Below are 20532 nucleotides of genomic sequence, written 5' to 3'. Positions count from 1 at the left end.
GTTCCATTCCTACCGAGAGTGGGGACATGGAGGGCCGGGCGCCATCTGGCATGCTCTTGCCAAGCTTTCCCAAGGGGTCTTTGACACCAGCTGATGGCATCCGCTTCAGGCTGGAAAGATATCCTTCCCTTTTCCCCCTTGCCGTGTGCCCTCACTTCAGCTGCATTTTCTGCGCCAGCCCCGGGCAGGATAAGCCCATGGCCCACAGGGCAGGTGTGGAAATTTCCAGCAACAGAATTCAGACTTTGCTTGGGGGGGGGGGGATTTCTGGGTTTGTGTGTGTATAGCAAAGGAGGAGAAACTAGGTTGCCTGGAGCACAAATTGGACAAAGCTTAAAATTTGTGGGGATTAAATTGACCAGGGGAGGGGCATGTTAAGAAAGTGTAGCAAGGTAGAGCATGGGCATACCAGGTTTTTTTTTGGGGGGGAGCAGAACCTCAGTTTACTATGTATTTTAATTGATTGGGGGGGGGGGAGCTGCTGTTCCCTGCCCCCCGGCTATGCCCATGAGGCAGAAATGTGAGTCAAGGGTGGAGGTGCGTGAATAGGCCCGTTTTGCTTCCTCTCAATTTCTCATTTATTTCCCTTTTAATTTGTATAGCGCCTTTCTAAACACACAAGGCAGTTTACAAGCTGAGGAAACAACAAACCAGGCAGCAAAGACCACACGCCTCACAGCAATCTGATCCAATACAAAAAAGTCGCAATAAACAACTTATATCAAATAAAGCAATATCCCATAATCCATTGCAAAGCTGAAAAAGGCCTTATGTGCAAATGCGAGGAAGTTCGTCAGGCATGCTTCGTCTTATATTATCGTCAAGAGCTTAAGCAATCAAAAAGCCGCTCCTGAAAACATTTGCACCATTTTACAAATAGGAAAGTAACACTGAAGCTCTGTAACGGGGACTGCCTACGCATGGTGCATTTAAAACACATGGCCGGTTGCTGCCCTTTTTAGCCCTGACCTGGTGCCAGGTATGGAGTAGGTTTCCTTGTAGGATGAACCTCGCAGGTCAAGGAGCCAGAGGAGCAGGCAGGACTGTGTTGATACCCGAGGAAGAAGCTCTGGAAATGTCAGAAGAGGAGGTGGAGTTGCCCCCCAGGCCTTGAGAATGAGGACTCCAGAAGCTTTAGGTCCAAGCCAAAGAGCAACAGCACAGTATGTGTATGGGGATCTAGAGTCATCAGGTTACTTGTGAGGAAGGGGTCTACTTGTGAGTAAGCAAGCCCTAATAACCTCTTCACTGCCAGCAGTGGTGGTTAGGGCCCAGTGTAGGAAACTGGAGTATTTAAGGCCTTCTTCTTGAGCCTTCCAGTGCCTTGAAACAACAGGCCTCCGGCTTCTTGTAGCTGACTCTAGTTTTGCCACCCTTACTGTGTTGTACTTTGTGAATTACTCGGCAAAAAATAGACCTTAAATGGTTTCTTGACCTTGCCTCTCAAGCCTAGTTTAGGGTTGCCATATTTCAAAAAGTAAAAATCTGGACACAAAAGTTGTTGAGATTTTTTTTTAGCTATTTTTAAAGGAAATTCGCTGAAAAACCCACACTTCTGACATGGGTTGTCATACGTCTGGGTTTTCCTGGACATTTTAACCGATTTTAGGAAATTCTACCCAGACACTTATTTCCAAAAGATGAATCCCAAATATGTCTGGGAAATTCCAGACGTATGGCTGACCTATACAACTTCCCTATGTTTGACCTTGGTCTGTTTGCACCGTGCTCCCCCAGAAACCTTGTCTGTGTCGTTGCGTCCTTTGGTGAGAAGCTGGTTTGGGGCCAGATGGGGACCCCATAATTCATCAGAAGTCATTTCTTTCCCTCCCCAAAAAGGTTGGCCTAAATTTGCATCGATATGTCTATATTAGCTTGTGCAAATTTGTGCCTTTGCCCACAGAGGCTTTCAAGGACCTAGCAACACCCCAAGATAGTTGCTTCGGGGAACTGACTTTTAGATGCCCTGATTATTTGTTTACTATGAATGTATTCTTATTTCAAAGGCAAGAGGTGTGGGGTTTTCTCCCTCGGGTGCTAAAGTAACATGGCGAGCCTTAACTGGCACAGGCGGGTACTGTTTGCTGCTGTGCAAAATGTATCGGGCCAGCCCTGGGGGTGGGTCCCACGACCCCAAGCTTGGGATTTCGGCCAGCCCATGGCTCCAGTTAGAGCAGCCTTTCCCAAACTGCAGGCCTCCTGATGTTTCGGGCTACAACTCAACTGGAGAGGGCACCAGGTTGGCAAAGGCTGAAGGAGAGGGGCACACTAGCAGAACGGTAGAGAAAGCCTCAGGGGTGGGTGATGGGGAGAGATGTATTTTCCAATCCCTTTGATTTGACGTGCTTGGCACCCCAACACACACGCCCCACTCTCCAGGACCCTGAGAGATGGTTGGGGGAGGGCAGCGGCAGCTCGCTCCGCCGCGCTGGATCGCCCCAGCCCAGCCCCTGCCTCACATCGAAGTGACACGTGCTAAGGATCTGGTTTGGGGGGAGGGCTCGGGCCTTGTGACAGCAAGCAATGGGTGCCACCTTGCATTGGCCTCTGCTTGGAGGTTCCTTGACGTGGGGAGGGGGTGGTGGTGTGGAAGCAACTCAAGGAAATATTTCCAGCTCCGTTCTCTACCATATTTCCCCAGAGAGGCCTGTTTGCTGCCATTCAGCCTTGTGGCCCTCCTTTTTCCTGTCTGGCCCTCACCGTATGACACCCCTCCGTATCTAGTTGTGGCTCTTGTTTCATATTTCTGAACCTGGACCTATGGAAACCACTGGCTACTGTTAAAACTCCTTCTTTCTCTCTCCATCTCTGGCCTCAAGGGATGTGGCAGAGGATTTTCCGCTAACCAAATCCACACACACAGATACACACACACACCCCGTCCAAACTGCTATTTCTGGGGCAGCCTTGAGATGCATTAGCCGGGGTAAAAGCATGCCTTTGAACAGAACCACCTTAAAGTCGCAATTAACGAAATCAGGGCCCTGTCAGTGGCAGGAGATAATCGGAAGCGAAGGAGCTGAGGGGAGGGGGCAAGGGAGAGCAGCGAAGGACAGGGAGTCAAGGCAGGGGATGTGCCGGCTCCCCCAATTCACCGTGGGGGCAGGCTGAGGCTTATCGGCGGGGGGGGGGGGGAATATATTCTGCAGAGCCAAGTATGGGTGCCTAGGCAGCACCGCAAGGCGTCCTGAAGTCTCCATAACCCGTAACTGGACCCAAAGAAATATCTGGGACTCGGGGAGTCCAGGCCCCGATAGATTTGGAGATGGTTTGCTTTTGCATTTCTCAAGGGGGTGGCGGCGGTGCGTGCAGAAGGAGCAGAAGCGCGAGGGACTCTGTGCTCCAGACTTCCTCGGCAATCCATTCCCTCCAGGCATCCTCTCGCCCACCCCTTTCTCCATGCCACTTCCACCCACCCACCCTACAATCGTGTGTGTCGCCGGGCAGATAGATTGGGCCTGACAGTCCCTGGCTCCCCCCAGGCCCCCTTCACACATGAGTCAATCTGCTTTGCATTTTTAATTGACGGCGTGTCGCAGCAACAGAAATTTGTACTTAGCTCGCCCCCCCCTCCCACCCTTCCGACTCCCCGGGCCGCCATGTGGACAGCCTTCTCTTCTCTTCTTCCTTCTCTTCACAGAGATGCTTCCAGTTATGCTGTGCACCACGAGGTCCCGTCGGATTGCTAGAGAGCCCCGAATTTTTTTTTACTCCCTCAGTTTTAGCCTCGCAGTGATGGTCTTTGCCAAAATGCCCAGGATGCTCTCTTTCTCTTTTCTCTGCTTGGTCCTGATGTGATAACTGCCTGCATTCTCTCATTTGGGCTTCTCAGTCCTGACCCCAGGACACTGTTGTTTTCCGCCACCCAAAACCATCCGCTCTGATGAGCCCTCTTCAGTGCTGTTCAGTCCTGCGGCTCATTATCATTATCGTTATTTCATACCAAAACTTTATAATACATCATTTGCCTAAAGTCCCTAGCTACAGTATACCTTTAAATCATATACAGTGGTACCTTGGGTTACAGACGCTTCAGGTTATAGATTACAGACTCCGCTAAACTAGAAATAGTACCTCGGGTTAAGAACTTTGCTTCAGGATGAGAACAGAAATGGCGCAGCGTCAGCGGGAGGCCCCATTAGCTAAAGTGGTACCTCAAGTTAAGAACAGTTTCAGGTTAAGAACGGACCTCCGGAACGAATTAAGTTCTTAATCCGAGGTACCACTGCATGGTCATCTAAAATATCCTACTTTAAAACAAATGTGGCATAGTGGTTAGGCTGTTGGGTTAGGACCTGGGAGACTTGGGTTCAAATCCCTAGTCAGCCATAAAGCCTGCTGGGTGACCTTGGGCCAGCCACTGTCTCTCAGCTTAACCTACCTCTCACAGGGTTGTTCTGAGGATAAAATGGTGGAACGGGGAGCCGTCTTGAACACCTTTCAGGGAAGGTGGGGGATTTGAATGTAATAAACACTGTGCTGAGAACATCCATCATTTGCATCTTACCAGTTTTCTTTTCGTTTCAATATACAGCAAGCATTCCTGTCTTCGTTGTTTGTGCTCTTCCTTCCCAAATAACATGCCATGATGTTCCCCACTTTCCTTACCGCTGATCAGTTTTAGGGAGATTATTGCTTCTTCGTGATTCCTTCCGTAGCTCTTAAGCATATTCTTTCCATTTGTCCCCACAGGGTTCATCATTCAATTCTGACCCAGTGCTAATGAGAATTACAAGGTCTCCTCTCCCACTTGGGCTGTTTGGACCATGCCTGATGTTTGGACCATCTCCTGACTCCCTTTTCTCTCTTGTAGGTTCTTTGGTCTTAACCCACCACCACCATTATTGCTGGTTTTGGGCTACTGGGTCCTTATGTGCTGTTCCCAAATAGGGATGGATAAATCTGTCAACTTCACTTTCTCTGTTTCTCATTTATCCAGTTTTGATTTCAGTTCCCCACATTTCCATGAGAATTTGCAATTACTATTTTTTAATCCATATGAAAATCAATTAGAATTTAGTGCAAATTTATCCCAATACACACATTTTTGTGCCAAACTTTGACTAATTTACACATTTTTGCAACTTTCCCTAATGCATTTTTTGTGGTATTTTCTCCAAATGCAAAAGGTTGTGCTCATCTTCCCCCTAATATATGCATTTTTGTACGAATCGGTTAGGGAGGTGTAACACAAAATTCAGAGAAGTACAATTTTCATTTTTTAAGATTTTATGATGACGTTAAAGTCGCTATCCAATTTAAAATATGAAATAAAATAAAAGGGGGGGGGGACCAGCTGTACAAAAGCAACAGGGTTCACAGACATTATCTCATAAAGCACTTAGTGAATTATATGCTATAACAAAAACTGACCTGATACAGAAATAATGCAAAGCAAATGTTATGAGCAGCAAATAAAGCCATATTTCATTGGGATTTGTCATCCCTGTAATTGGCCTGTCATTATTAGTAACACATGGCCACTAAATGGAGGCCACTAAATGAAGGCACCATGAGATAGCCTTAACTATGTCAATCTCCCAGAAATAATAATAAATATTACTGTATTGAACCAAATAGCTAAAGAAAAAACCCAAAGATTCCTTCCAGTCCTGTGCTACTGTCAAACGAGCAGCTGTTATTAGAAAAATTATAAGTTGTTTCCATATGAAGTCCGATCAAAAATTGATAAAAGACACAGCTTGGAAGTTAAAGTTGACGGTACACCTATTATTCCCAAAACTTCCTTCATTACCTCTTTCTAAAATTTGTGTACATGTTTTCAAGGCTACCACGTGCACCAATAAGTCCCTCTTTCATTGCATTCTCCCCAACAAATAGGAGAGCGGACTGGAGTCAAGAACCATTGATGGGTTATTTTTAAGGCCTTTTTCTTGGATATTTGCAAGAAAGGGAGGTTTCAAAGGATAGCTGTGTTGTGGTTCATGTACTGGTATGAGACATATGAATTCAGTAGTTTCTTATTAAAGTACAAAGTCAGATTGCTCCCGCATCCCTACCAGAGTCCTGTCCTAATTGCCTACTCTTTTCTTCTTCGGCTTGTTTCCCAGACCAACCCTTTTCCTGTAGGCCAGGTTTTCCAGCTGTTTTTTTGACTACAATTCCCATCATCCCTGGTCCCACTGGCTAAGGATGATGGGAGTTGTAGTCCAACAGCAGCCGGAGACCCAAGCTTGGGAAACCCTGCTGTAGGCTATCTTCCTTCCTTTCGCCTCTCACAGATTTTCCAGCCTTGACCCAACTGGATTGCTGTTTCTGTTCTTTAGTTGCAAGTTGGTATGTTCTGACCCAATGCTCTGACCCATTCTGCTTTGCCTCTCTTCTTGCTTGTTTTGTTTAACATCAGTGATTGTTAGTCAAAATGGATGGCGATAACCTAGCCATGGCAGACATGAGGTTAAAACAACTCCATCTTAAATTCAGGGGAGTAATGGAGGACAGAAATGAGGATATAAGAGGGAAGATGATTAAAGAACTTTCCAATTGGCTAGGTTTAAAGGAGGAGGAGATGGCTTCCACCGTAGATAACGTATTTAGAATGACTAAGCCTAAACATCTGAAAGCAAGCAAATTCCTGGGGGACTGCCTGGTGATTTTCAATTCTTTGGAAATGAAAAATTTAATCTTAAGAAAGAGCTATAATAATAGATTAAGAATTGATGGAAGACCTATTATTATTTATAAAGAGATACCAGTGAGGCTGCTTCGCAAAAGAGAAGGCTATAAACAAGTGGCAGCAGTACTGAAGAGAAACGGGGTCCCATTCCGATGGGAATTCCCAGAGGGGATTAGCTTTTTTTATAAAGAGAAAAAGTTTAGGTTGTTGGACATACAGGAGGCGGATAAGTTTTTTAGAAGATATGAAAAAGATTTGGGAAAGGTAGAGAATAGAGCGAGGAATAGAGAGGAAGAGGAGGAAGGGGAATTAAGGGGCAGACAGGAGGAAAGGGGGGGAGTAAGGGAGGGGGTAGGAGATTCAGAGGAAGATGATGATGAGGCCGTAGTGGGAGAGGAGACGGCTGAAGAGGGGGAGGCCTCAGGAAACAAAGGCGTTTAGACTATAGCCCGCAAGTCCGGTTGAAGGTTCAGAAACAGACAAAGGTAAATAATAACACACACATTAAAATTTTTATCCTGGAATGTAAATGGGTTGAACGATAAGGTTAAAAGGAACAAAGTTGAAAAGCTGTGAAAAATAAAAAGTATGATGTAATTTGCTTTCAGGAAACTCATATCGCTAAGAAGCATAAACACATCCTGGGGAATAAAAGGTTAGGAGTAGACTTTATAAATTCTGATGAGAAAAAAAAAAGAGGAGTAGTAATATATGTTAAAGAGAAGTGGGAACCGACCCTGATATGTAAAGATGAGGATGGAAGAATTCTAGGGGTTCAATTAAATTTCCGGGGGGAGAAAATCAATGTTGTGACGGTATATGCACCGAATTCAAACAGAGCAGAGTTTTTTGAGAAGCTTGAAAGCATGTTATTAGAACTGGAAGTCCACAAACTAGTCCTGCTTGGGGATATGAATGGTGTCCCGATACTGGATTTGGACAGGAGTGATAAGAAGGGAAAACAGGCCAGGGGGAAATTGCCGAAATCTTTTGATGATATGGAAGGAAATTTTGATTTAATTGATATTTGGAGGCACAAAAACCCCTCCCTTAAACAGTTTACCCACTACTCCGAACCCCACAAGAGCTGGGGGTAGAATTGACCAGATTTGGATAACAAGAACACTTTCGATGAGGGTGAAGAGCTGTAAAATTTATCCCAGGACAATATCTGACCACTGTGCCCTAGATATGGAAATAAAAAATGAAGTGAAGGGACAATATAGGTGGAGAATGTGTGAGAACCTATTTGATAACGAAGAGGTGAGGGAAAAAATTAAAGGCACCCTAAAAGAATATCTAGTTTTAAACCTGAACAAAGAAACCCCTATAGACGTGGTCTGGGACGCCAGCAAGGCGGTGCTGAGGGGCTGCCTAATACAGCAAAACAGTTATAGAAAAAAAGTAAGGGATCGTAAGAAAGAGGACATTCTCTCTCAATTGAGAAATTATGAGAGAAAATTGGTTATAAACCCAACAGATGATGATGCCATTCGAGCCTCTAGGGTGCTTCAATCCCAATATTCGGCAATATTAAATCAAGAGATAGAGTGGAAAATTAAATTCGCAAAGCAAAGATATTTCGAATCGGCAAATAAAATGGGGAAGCTATTGGCTTGGCAGTTAAGAAAAAGAAAGAAACAAAATGTGATAAATAAAATAATAATAGAGGATAACATCATAGAAGACCCAGAGGAGATAGAAAATAGGTTTACCCAATTTTTTGAAAAGTTGTATGAAGGAGGAAGAGAAAATAGGGTTGAAATTAAGAACTATTTGGATCATATTGAGAGGAGTTATATAACTGAGGAGGATAGGATACATCTGAACAAGGAGATCACAGTAAATGAGATAAAGGAAGCCATTGGCAGGATGAAGATGGGGAAGGCCCCGGGCCCAGATGGCTTATCTGCAAAATATTATAAAACATTAGGGGAGTACCTAGCCCCAGTGCTTAAAGATGTGATCAATAATATTCTCCAGGGAGGGAAGATCCCGGAGTCGTGGAAAACGGCTTATATAACTTTGATCCCAAAATCAGAGAAAGAAAAAACAGATGTAAAAAATTATAGACCAATCTCTTTGCTTAATAACGATTATAAGATCTATGCTGATATTATGGCCGGAAGACTTAAGAAGCTCCTAATAAAGTACATACACAAAGATCAAGCAGGATTTCTTCCTAACAGACACCAGAAGGAAAACGTTCGCCATATAGTAGATATCATTGAATATTTGGATATGAGAATAGACGTCCCCGCAGCACTGATCTTTATAGATGCCGAAAAGGCTTTTGATAATGTCTCATGGGAATTCTTATTACAATGTCTGGAGAAGGCAGGGATTGAAGGTCCCTACATGAATGGTATAAGGGCAATATATTCAGAGCAGCAGGCCAGGCTGATTATAAATGAAAATTTGACTAAACCCTTCAAGATTAAGAAAGGCACAAGGCAAGGCTGCCCTTTGTCCCCCTTGTTATTTATAATGATATTAGAAGTAATTGCAAATAGAATAAGAGAGGAAGTAAATGTGAGGGGGATAAAAATTGGAAAGAAGGAATTTAAGCTTAAAGCCTACGCCGATGACTTGGTCCTGTCCATGGAGAACCCAGTGGACAGTACAAGTAGGGTAATAGAACTCCTAGAGGAATTTGGTAGACTGTCGGGCTTTAAATTAAATAGGAAAAAAACGAAAATTCTAACTAAGAATATGACAGAACAGGATAAAATCCAATTAGAAGAAAAAAGTGGTATTAAAATCGTGAATAAAGTCAAATATTTGGGAATTTGGCTCTCACCAAAAAACATAAACTTGGTTGAGGACAATTATAGCAAGGCCTGGCAGGATATCAAAAAAGACATGGACACCTGGCACAGATTGAAACTATCATGGACAGGGAGAATGTCTGCAATTAAGATGTGCATCCTTCCGAGACTACTATTCCTATTTCAAAATATTCCGATCATTAAAGGTACCTCCTTCTTTAAGAACTGGCAAAAAACTCTGACCAAGTACATCTGGCAGGGAAAGAGAGCCAGAATAAAGTTTAAATACTTGACAGATTCAAGAGAGAGATGCGGTTTTGCAGCCCCGAATATTAGGTTATATTATGAAGCATCCTGCTTATGCTGGATAAAGGAGTGGGCCACCCTCCAAAATACAGATTTATTAGACCTGGAGGGCTTTAATATAAGATTTGGGTGGCACGCCTACCTTTGGCAAGAGAAAGGAGAAGCTCATAGAGGCTTCTCCAACCATGTAATTAGAGGCCCATTACTAGAGGTGTGGAAAAGGTATAAAAAAGTGATCGAAGAAGGTATTCCAGGGTGGCTGTCACCAACTGATATTATTAGAAGTAAGAGAATAAACATGATTGATGAAAGATGCACATATGAAGATCTTTTAGTGAAGACAGATGCAGGATGGAAGATGAAGCCCTATGAGCAGTTGAAAGATAGAATAAAAGAGTGGCTGCTCTACCATCAGATTAATGCTTTATGGGCTGAGCACAAGAGAGTGGGTATTAGTGGAAAAAAATCAAGGTTTCAGGTGGAAATTTTGGAGAGTAATGAAAAACTTCTCTCCAAAATGTACAAACACCTTTTGGAGTGGGACACTAAGGAGGACCTGATGAAGGGAGCGTTGGTAAAATGGGAAAAAGACCTGGGACATAATATAGAGTTTAAAAACTGGCAGATACTGTGGACAAAAGGTGTAAAATTCACAGCATGCGTAGCATTACGTGAAAACTTAGAGAAAATGGTATACCGCTGGTATCTGACCCCAGTAAAGTTAAGAAAAATGTATAATAAGGTTGATAACACCTGTTGGAGGTGTAGGGACAGGGTCGGGACCTTTTTCCATCTTTGGTGGACCTGTGAGGTGGTGAAGGAATTCTGGAAGCAAATACATGACGAATTGAAAAAAATTTTGAGATATAATTTTCTTAAAACCCCTGAGTTATTTCTTTTAGGAATGATTGGTAAAGAAATAAAGAAAATAGATCAAACCCTTGTTCAATATGCTATGGCAGCGGCAAGAATTCTAATTGCACAAAAATGGAAATCTTCTGATATGCCCACGGTCGGAGAGTGGCAATTGAGGTTATATCAATATATTGAACTAGCAAGACTAACCCAAAAAATAAGACAAAATAACACAGTTAAATTTAAAGACGAATGGAACAAATTTTTAATTTATTTCGAAAGCAGCCAGGGATTAAATAATTTATCAATCGACGATAATTAAAAGCATCGACGTATAGTGTTTTAGTAATACTGCGAATTAATGTAAGATTATGAATTTCCAAAACCAGACGGACGGAAGTTTTGTATTTGTAATATTGGTTGTTATTTGTTTCTTCTTTCTTTTCTCTCTGTTCTTTTTATTCCCTTTTTCTTTGTCTTTTTTTCTTCTTTTCCTGTTTCTTCTTATGACGGAAATTTTTGTACGTGTATATATTTGAATAATGATGTAAGGAGTATATCTTTTTCTAAATAAAGAAATATATGAAACAAAAAAAAACAAAAAAAAAAAAAACAAAATGGATGGCTACCAGCCATGATAGCTACTAGAATCATAGAATCATAGAGTTGGAATAGACCACAAGGGCCATCGAGTCCAACCCCCTGCCAAGCAGGAAACACCATCAGAGCACTCCTGACATATGGTTGTCAAGCCTCTGCTTAAAGACCTCCAAAGAAGGAGACTCCACCACACTCCTTGGCAGCAAATTCCACTGTCGAACAGCTCTTACTGTCAGGAAGTTCTTCCTAATGTTTAGGTGGAATCTTCTTTCTTGTAGTTTGGATCCATTGCTCCGTGTCCGCTTCTCTGGAGCAGCAGAAAACAACCTTTCTCCCTCCTCTATATGACATCCTTTTATATATTTGAACATGGCTATCATATCACCCTTTAACCTCCTCTTCTCCAGGCTAAACATGCCCAGCTCCCTTAGCCGTTCCTCATAAGGCATCGTTTCCAGGCCTTTGACCATTTTGGTTGCCCTCCTCTGGACACGTTCCAGTTTCTCAGTGTCCTTCTTGAACTGTGGTGCCCAGAACTGGACACAGTACTCCAGGTGAGGTCTGACCAGAGCAGAATACAGTGGCACTATTACTTCCCTTGATCTAGATGCTATACTCCTATTGATGCAGCCCAGAATTGCATTGGCTTTTTTAGCTGCCGCGTCACACTGTTGGCCCATGTACTGTATGTACTATCTTCGCTGTTGGAGACAGTATGGCTCTAACTATTAGTAGCTGTAAGAACAAGATGCTGGACTAGATGGGCTTTCGGCCTGATCCAACAGGACTGCTCTTATGTTCTCATAGATACTGCATCTTCAGAGGCAATCTGCCACTGATCTCTAGTTGCTAGAGGGAGCACTGAGGAGGGTCCTAGTTACAGGCTTCCCAGAGGCATCTGGTAAATCATTTTATGGAATTCGGATGCTACACATTACGTCTGATTTAGCACTGCTTTTCCTTTCTCAAGGTGTTCAGTCCTGACCTGATTTCCCCCCTCCCATTCATTTCCTCACTTTTGCTCAAGCTAATTAGTTGTGATCTGTTGCTGCTGCTTGACCCGCAATTTCTGTCTTTCATCTTGAATCCCTGCCCCACCGCGCTTACCTGCCTGTTGTCTCCCTTAGGCTAAGTCACGGATCTCTGGCTCTTCTCAATCAAATCCAGTAGCCTTCACTGCTCTCCTAAGGCCCTAAGGACTCGTTCCTTCTGTCCCCAGCTTTTATTTGGGACTGAGATTTATGGATGGAAGAGTAGGACGAGAGCAAAATCTTCCCTTGGGTCTCTGGCTGAAATGGAATCTGGTCTAGCTTGTTGGTTGTCTGAATGAAGATCAGGGCATAATACATTGTTGTTGTTTAGTCGTTTAGTCGTGTCCGACTCTTCGTGACCCCATGGACCAGAGCACGCCAGGCACTCCTGTCTTCCACTGCCTCCCGCAGTTTGGTCAAACTCATGCTGGTAGCTTTGAGAACACTGTCCAACCATCTCGTCCTCTGCCGTCCCCTTCTCCTTGTGCCCTCCATCTTTCCCAACATCAGAGTCTTTTCCAGGGAGTCTTCTCTTCTCTTGAGGTGGCCAAAGTATTGGAGTCTCAGCTTCAGGATCTGTCCTTCCAGTGAGCACTCAGGGCTGATTTCCTTAAGAATGGATAGGTTTGATCTTCTTGCAGTCCATGGGACTCTCAAGAGCCTCCTCCAGCACCATAATTCAAAAGCATCAATTCTTCGGCGATCAGCCTTCTTGATGGTCCAGCTCTCACTTCCATACATCACTACTGGGAAAACCATAGCTTTAACTATATGGACCTTTGTTGGCAAGGTGATGTCTCTGCTTTTTAATAGTACATTAAAAGAAGCTAATTATACATTAATACAATCTTTTAATAGTACATTAAAAGAACCTAATTGGTCATTACACAGGGTTGGGAATCAGCACTCCTGGTTTCTCTGGGAATGACACTGAATGTTTCTTTAGTCTGCCTTTATGCAGTAGGCTCATTTCTACACACACTCTCACGGGCCTCTGTATTCTTCATCTGGGCAACCAAGAGTCATGATCAAACTTCAGGGCATATTCCAGCTAGGCAAAAACACCCAAGGAGGATGTGAAGCAAGGCTGGGATGTGGCTTAACGAGCATCTTGAGGGCTAGACAGAGAGGCCTGGATGCCTCAGGTCTGAGATTCCCCCCCCCCATGCTTTAGAAGACTTGAGTATGAGAAGTGCCGAACAAGGACTCCTAGGTTCTCAATGAGAGCGGATTCTCTGGGGCTTATGTGGCAGTTCAAGACAGAGGAGAATGTTGCTCAGTCCAGATTTTTAAGCAAACGTACCTAATTTGCAGCTCCTGGGCTAGTACATGAATCGGAAAACAGTTACCCTTTGGCTTTTTCACCCTGTCCTAAATTTTGTGATTCAGTTTTCGGCTTAGAAACCATATAAAAATGTGTATTTTAGGACCAACTGCATTAACAGATGTGTGTGTTGGGAGCCAATATATGCATTTCGACAAACATTTTGCGACAAAATATGCATCTATTTATGTATTTTCAATAATACTGAATTTTCGTATGGATTAAAAAAAATCACAGATTGCGGGAACGGGAGAGGAGAGGCTTAATATGAACAAACAACACGTGTGAGGTTGACGCTGGCTGGAACTAGACGGAGCCATCCATCCCTGTAATTTGGCTGGAGTAAGCGGGGCCTGTGTGAACTTGGTGCTCAGAGGCTGATGGCCTAAGAAGAAAGGGGCTGGGAGCAAAGATTCCTGGCTTCTCATTTTTTCCACCCCTGCAGCCTTTGACTTGAAGGTGGAGCTCGCGCCTCTCTCTACGCCGCCTGTCCCATTTCCCCCCTCTCTCCCCATCCCCCGTAGCCCTGACCGGCTATGACAGGCTCCTTCTCTATGATTTCTGCAAGCAACGGCGCATGGTCGTATAGCTGGGGACTTCTCTCTCTTTTGCTCTCTCCCACCCCCCACCCCCGATCCATTGGAGGGAATTAAGTTCAAATCTGACACGACAACTTAGCACAAATGTCACAGCAGCACTGCATCTCTCCCCCCCCCGGCGCATCCCTATCCTCCAAACCACCACCCCCCATCTCAGTGCCCAGGAATGATATTTATTCCTGTACAACGCCCGCCCAAAAGCCATTCTCAGCGCCAAAACAAGAGCGTGTGGGTATATGGGCATTAGGCGCTACAGAAAGAGAGGCATAAAAACTCGCCGTTGGGAGGCCATGTAAACTGGACGGCAACGGACCAAAGGCCGGGGCGAGATCTTCTAAAAGTAGCCACGGAGGAAAGAGGGGCATTTGAGGGGGTGCCTGACACGATGCGAGGGTAAGGAACTGAAGGGGTGAAAACTAATAGGTTTCGATGGTGGGGTGTAGCCTGGCCACTGGTGAAAGGGAGAAGAAGGAAGTGGGCACAATGTGGTGGGCATTGCCTAGACAAAGGGTGTGTCATAGTCACATACCCAAAGGGGATATCCTGCTGAGATTCAGGTACCGCGAAAAGAAGCTTTAAAGTCCGGGGTGCCCAAGCTGGGAAGGGAAACTAAAACTGGATAGGTGGGGGACAAAGGGAAGGTTTGGGGAAATTACGCCTGCAAGCTTCCATGCGAGGTAGGAACTTGGCTCTTGGTACCGGGGCAAAGAGGGGCAGGGGAAGAGGGTGGTAGGTCTGGGGGCAAGAGTGGGATGAAGCTGTTGTTCTCGAACTGCTTTTCTCATTTCCTAGCACAGAGGCAGCACAAAACACCCATCGATTCCCGAACTGCGAGACGGCTTGATAGAGTCCCTTCTTGGGTGTGTGGACAATTTCCCTTTTCTTTCTTCCATCCAACATGAAGCCCAGGTTGGGTTTGGGCAGTGTCTCGAGATGCAGCCCAGTGAAATCCCATCAGTTCATGGCATTTAAGCGATGTGCAGGATGACAGCCCTTGAGAATATCTCTTTCTCTCCCCAGTTCACAAATGTTTTCTTTCGTTGCAGATGGATCGAACCCACTTTGTTCTTAACTAGCTAAGCAAGCAACTGGTACTGACCCGGATATTGCCAGGCACTGATTGTTTACCATCAAGTTCTGCTCTGTTCTGCCTGATTGTAGTTTTCAGAAGCAGAGGATTCCAGGTAATTATGGTTATGTTAATTACGTTAATGACTACTGTGTATAAAAACAATCTATGTTATCTGGGCAAGGGAGTGGAATATTGGCAAAAAAATTACCAAAGAATTTCCAGGAGAAGGCAGCTGTTTCAGGGGCAGAATTTTTTGTTGGTACTCAAACACATCCAAATATGTTGTGGATCGAAGCACCTTGGAATGGATTGTGGATTCTATAGAAGCAACTACTCTTGGGACAAAGGCGAGAATGGAGCTCAATCCAGTGGATAAACCGATTTAAGGGACTAGGACTGGGGGAGACATTGCTGCCCCCTATATCCTCGGAGTGGGGAGGATATATGCTTGAGGAAGTGAACTGTTGTATAACCTCAAATCCCACGCTTCGTTTATGCTCAAAATGTTGTTATTGTGTGATTCCCTTACCCCATGCTTACTTTTGCTCCGTCAAACCTTTTCCTGATTGTGTCCGTAATTCAAACCCTGCTCTTTCCTTCCCCAAATCTCCTCATCTTAGGTCTGAAAGGATCCTTTACTTCCATATTACTGTGCAATGGGACAGGGAGGGCAGCCATTTTGGGTGTGTGTGTTTATCAGTCTGGGAGCAACCCTCACCCTTGCTAGTGTGGACTGCTACAGTTGAGTTTGTGTGTGCGAGTGTTGGGAAGTGGGTGGCCGGCTTCCCAACTGAGGGTGAAGAAAGAGGTTGTCTGTTCTGAGGAAAATGGCTGTATGGGGTTTTGAGGTACCTTTGTGAGATGGAACTCTTGAATCCAGAGCTCCTATGGGTTTCAGGTGGGGCTTGAAGGAAGAAGACGATAAACTTGAAAAATGAAATCCCTATGACTTTTTAAACGATATATGTGGGGATAGATGAGTGTTTCCATGTATACTTATAAAAGGGATGTTGTGTGTTTTCGGGAAATGGTGTGTGTGTGTGTATGTGTGTTGCCCTTGTGTGTCACATGGGCGAGCATTTTGTTATCACCTCAGTGGGTATGTTCGCACATGATGGAAGGCAGGCATGTAAGTCAGTGAGAAAACTATGCAATTTGTGTAAGTTTTGGCTTTGGCGGCATGTACCGGAGTCTCTCTGTGTCTTTATATAACATCTGCAATAGGTTTGTGCAGAGCGGCCGCCATAACAAGCGCATGCAACATGGCGGGGGCTTAAATGGAAGAGGGTGCTACGTTTCTGAATGCGTGCATGAGGTAAACCTTGAGGTGTGCCTGTCGATTTTGTACCGATAACGGGGCTCCCAATCGTCTCCCATGGAGGTGCAGATGAGGCCCATTCCTTCTTAGCTTGAGCAGCGTTTCTGCCTTGGCACCATTATTGATGCACTAAATGGTCTCTGCCTTCAGACCATTTAGTGGATCAATAAAGGCTTGTGTGTGAGGGACACACATATAAAGAAAAAGGCGTGTGTGTTCCTGTGCACATTCTGCCCCTCAAAGAGGTCAAGTCCTAGGACCAGCTGACCTTCGAGATGCAGACTTAAATTCTGGATATGTGCGCACACAGTCTAGGCTCTGCATTATTGAATCTGCTTCTGTGATATAGGATAACTTTGCCACAGCAGAAAAGGAGAGAAGGGCAATTCCAAGAATGGTCCGGGTGTGTGTGTGTCCGTGATGTAGATCCAATCTCTCCAAAGCTAAGCAGCCTGGACCCAGCCTGTACCTAGATGAAAGACCAGCCGGGAAACCCATCTCTGCTGCCTTGATTGTAGTGGAGGCTGGGCAGGAAATATAACGACAAATAAATACATCCTGAAGACTAGTTACAGTGGTGCCTCGCAAGACGAAAAGAATCCGTTCTGTGATTCTCTTCGTCTAGCGGTTTTTTCGTCTTGCGAAGCAAGCCCATTGAAGGATTAGCGGATTAGCGCTATTAGCGGCTTTTAGCGGCTTATCTGCTGATCAGATCAGCTGATAAGCGGCTTAGCGGCTTAGAAAAGGGGGGGGGGAGGAAAAAAAACCAGCAGGAACTCGCAAGACATTGTCGTCTTGCGAAGCAAGCCCATAGGAAATTCGTTTTGCGAAGCACCTCCAAAACGGAAAACTCTTTCGTCTAGCGAGTTTTCCGTCTTGCGAGGCATTCGTCTTGCGGGGCACCACTGTATTTGCTTTTTTTCCTGATTGAAACCTTAAATTCTAAAATATGGATCCAGACAGCAATGCAGCAGAAAGCCTGTGGATTTTGCGGGTGTTTGTGTGACTGCTGTTTCGATATTATTGTGTATCACGTCAGTTTTTTGCATTGTGTGCCATGGAGAAGCTGTGCTGGTGCATATCAGGTGTGGCCTGTTCCTGGATGGGTGTGCCCAATGCATTCTGGGATATTCCCCATGATTTGGTACCCCAGCAGCAGCAGGGCAGTTCTGACCATGCCTACTCAGAAGTATGGCCTACAAACCTCAATGGGGCTTATAAGCAAAGTTAGGCTAGCCTTCTAAATTTCCAACGCCAGCCAGATGCCCTTTGGAAGCCTGCAGGCAGGGCATAGAAACAATAATAGCCTGTTGTTGCTCCCAGCAAGCGTTATTCAGTGACAAGCTGCCTCTGAACCTGAAAGGTACATCTAGCCATTGTGGCTAGTAGCCTTATCCTACAGAAATCTGACTCATCCCTATTTGAAGCCATCTAAGCTAGTGGCCATCACTGACCATGGGTGTTGCTCAGGAGTGGCCCAAGGTAGCCTGAGCCCCACATCTTTTACATTGGATATTTGTTTCATAGCATTTAAAGGCAAAAAAAGAAACCCTTTGCTTTCAGACTAGCTCGGCTCACTTCAAATTGCAATGCAGCTGAGACCACAGCTACACTCTTAACATGCTCAGAGGTGAAGACAGGGGGAAAATACAATTCAGTTCCCATTAAAGGTGAACGTACTGGGTTGGCACTTCCCCCAACAAAACATGAAGCGAAACACAATGAACTTTCGCAATTTGCAGTTCTCCATATTTTGCAATGTGGTCTCCAGCCCAATGTATACAAAAACACCAGGGTAAAGTGTGAAGAAAATGAATGCATATATTAGTGAAAATAACAGACCAAAATGCAATATATTAGGGGAAAGTGCTTTGCAAAAAAAATGTGTAATAGACACATTTTTGTATACAATTTTCCCCCATAAGGAGGAATTTACACTAAAATGCTGGTGAATTTTCACAATTTGGATTTCCCCCTAAACAAATCCACAAACTGATGTTGTGATCTAAACTTAAGGTTGGAAAAATTCAAAATGGAGAGAAACCGAAACTGACAGATTTGCCCATCCCTATCTACAGGCAGATTTATTGGTTGATTAATTACATTTTTATCCCACCTTTCCTCCAAGTAGCCCAAAGAGGCATGTGTGCTTCTCCTCTCAATTTCATCCTCAGGATGACCCTGCAAAGTCTACCCACCAACCAATTTGTCTCTGACTTCTTTTTAAGTACCTGGCAACACCCCAGCTGCCACGGCATATTGAGACAGAGAATTCTGTAAGCTATGTTCTCCTTGACCTTTCGTAAGAAAGGGTCCCGTTTACATTCTCAGTGAGGCAGGTGGTGCTGTTGGTGGTGGTAGGAAGGGGAGAAAACTTATAGCAGTGCCTGGAGGCATGATTTTGATAGCCTAGAATACAAAAGGTGAATGAAGGGAAAGTCTGGCAAGATGGAACAATAGCAGGGCTGCCACAAAATTTTGACGCAATCCAATGACTTTCCTCTTTGAAAGTATACCAAAAACCAAATTTTTTGATTTCTCTCCCGCAAAGGTGGATGAAGATCGAGAACAAGAATGATACTGAAAGGTTGATAGAAACCAGTTTCAGGATGTAGAATTCGCTGTTGGATAATGTGGAGTCATATGTGCATAATTCCTTTTGTCCTGTTGTTGCTGTTTGGCTGGCTTCTCCAATCTGAAATTACACGAGCGACTTAAAAATGTGGCGGTTCCATTGCTTTGCTGTGCAGTTAAAGACATTTGTGTGTGTCTGTTTGCAAGGTACAGGGGGAAGCCTCCTTTATTAGTTAAGAAAAATATAGCTCAAAAGGGCGGGGGGGGGAGAGGGAAGCCCCGTGAACAACAAGACACTGGCGTGATTATTTGGTTCAATGAGTTTTTATCCATTCTAAAGTGCGAATGATGCAGGCATGTAAGATTTCTGTTTGGAAAAATCAAACAATACATTGTGAAGCAGAAACTCTGAAATACCCTATCTTTCAGGGGGTCGGACAAATTTTACATGAGGTTGTGTCTTTCCTCTCCTTTTATTTATAACCCTGATGTTTTTCTGATTCTGTACTGCACTCCTGTTCATGTGCGCTTAGCTCCATCATATTTTTGGTCCATTTTGTATCCCTTTGCTTTTTGATTTGGACTATGGCACATCATAAAGTATTTTGAATGCGTTGCCTGCTGTTGTCTGTAGCTGCGCTTTTGCATTTGTGTTGCTCTACTCAGTGAGCTATGCATTATTACTCTGTGTTAAACTGAGTTGTAATGGATATTTTTTCATCTATATGCTATCAGGTTCTGTTAGCTGCTATTTGTCTGGTATGCGACGTTTATCAGTCCGAAAACATAGCGACTTTCAGATAAATGAATCCCATTCTTGTAATGTTCCTTTTGCATTTGTATTTTCAAATTGCTTTCATCTTATCCCAAGAGGTTTGTCTTAAGTGCATTGTTTCAAAAGCTTCAAATAGGAACAAATGCAAACTTGCTTGAATTAACTAAGCTCTCTGCTGATTTGATTTGTGATTTCCATCTGTCGCTTATGGGGCTATATTGCACATTCATCAACACTGAATCATCAATATTCTTAATTTTACTGTGCCTTTTATTTTGCTTTCTTGCTCTTTTACAATAACGCGCTTCAAGCAACACAGCCTCCAAACTCAAAATTTCTGTATAGCTCAGAACTTGGTTAAATCCCTCAGATTGCCCCCGGAATAGCCAGACTAGATGTTATGCAAGAGATCTGTAATCAGGATCTCCTTTAAAAAAAGGGGGGGGAGCTTCTTGAGAATATGGGGGTCTAAATTTGGACAGGACCACAGTACTAGGTGTGGGTTGTTCCTATCGTTTACCCAGTGCTGTTTTTCCAATTAAAATCCACCCCCGAAGCTGCTATTTGCCCTGCAGGTGAAAACATACAGGTTGCTCCCCCCTTGTCTGACCAAAGGTACTTTTCACATAGAGAAAATAGAGCTTGTTTTCAACTTGGCGGAACAGCATGAGGA

The 20532-nt window shown here is 44.2% G+C and overlaps 1 protein-coding gene across 10 annotated transcripts in view; it reads left to right on the top strand.

The window, feature by feature from the left end:
• Window positions 1–75: 75 nt before the first annotated feature.
• The window catches only part of LOC308571155 (paired box protein Pax-6-like), a gene marked incomplete at its 3' end in the record, with an annotated part of 56904 nt that continues 36447 nt past the window's right edge, over window positions 76–20532 (top strand). For 6 of the 10 annotated variants that reach the window (XM_081166620.1, XM_081166614.1, XM_081166622.1 and 3 more), the window contains exons 1-2: window positions 1005–1163; window positions 15167–15304. Of the gene's footprint in view, window positions 214–666; window positions 980–1004; window positions 1164–4557; window positions 4810–14270; window positions 14514–15166; window positions 15305–20532 lie in introns of those variants that run through there. The other 4 variants (XM_081166616.1, XM_081166618.1, XM_081166619.1 and 1 more) reach the window with 4 other exon arrangements.

This window comes from Podarcis bocagei (genome assembly GCF_964188305.1).
Source record: "Podarcis bocagei genome assembly, chromosome: 13".
Taxonomy (NCBI): domain Eukaryota; kingdom Metazoa; phylum Chordata; class Lepidosauria; order Squamata; family Lacertidae; genus Podarcis; species Podarcis bocagei.
This window is presented reverse-complemented; position numbering and strand designations above follow the sequence as displayed.